Here is an 840-nt window from a genome sequence, read left to right on the forward strand (position 1 = left end):
CCTATAGCAACAACCTGGCAACAGCTCAAAACACCCTATAGCAACGCCCTGACAAAAACTAAAATCCCCCTATAGCAACGCCCTGACAAAAACTCAAATCACCCTATAGCAACGCCCTAGCAACACCTCAAATCCCCCTATAGAACAACTCAAAACACCCCACAACCTGGCAACAGCTCAAAACACCCTATAGCAACGCCCTGACAAAAACTAAAATCCCCCTATAGCAACGCCCTGACAAAAACTCAAATCACCCTATAGCAACGCCCTAGCAACAGCTCAAATCCCCCTATAGCAACGCCCTGGCAACAACTCAAATCCCCCTATAGCAACACCCTGACAACAACTCAAATCCCCCTATAGCAACGTCCTGGCAACTACTGAAACCCAATAGCAACCCTATAGCAACAACCTGGCAACAGCTCAAAACACCCTATAGCAACACCCTGACAAAAAGTCTAATTCCCCTATAGCAACGCCCTGGCAACAACTCAAAACACCATAGCAACCCTATAGCACTGCCCTGGCAAGAACTCAGAACACCCTATAGCAACGCCCTTCTAAACAGGTTTTTATGTCAATGGTCACTTTGTTCCAGGATGAATCTGATTGTTTTGCACACATGAACTTTCAGATCTGTTGATTTTCTTTGCTTAACAGGATATCAGAACTTCTCTGAGCTGTTGCAGGAAGTGATGTCACAGAATAGCAACGTTTATTTTGCTTTTTTGCTCTTTAAGTTTGACTTATTCTCTTGAACTCTTTTGAATACGTTACCTGTAAGTTCTTTCTGAGACATTTCATCTGGATGTATTGCAGACCTGGACACCCTTATATATT

At 43.7% G+C, this 840-nt stretch overlaps 1 long non-coding RNA gene across 1 annotated transcript; it reads right to left on the reverse strand.

Moving 5' to 3' along the window:
• Positions 1 to 25: 25 nt before the first annotated feature.
• Positions 26 to 327, reverse strand: LOC107709148 (uncharacterized). Its single transcript, XR_001636457.1, has 2 exons — positions 167 to 327; positions 26 to 116 (listed from the first exon to the last, which is right to left on the reverse strand). It is a non-coding gene; the product is annotated as an uncharacterized LOC107709148 (long non-coding RNA).
• Positions 328 to 840: the final 513 nt, after the last annotated feature.

This window comes from Sinocyclocheilus rhinocerous, unplaced genomic scaffold (assembly GCF_001515625.1).
Source record: "Sinocyclocheilus rhinocerous isolate Xijiao unplaced genomic scaffold, SAMN03320098_v1.1 scaffold3829, whole genome shotgun sequence".
Classification (NCBI taxonomy): Eukaryota; Metazoa; Chordata; class Actinopteri; order Cypriniformes; family Cyprinidae; genus Sinocyclocheilus; species Sinocyclocheilus rhinocerous.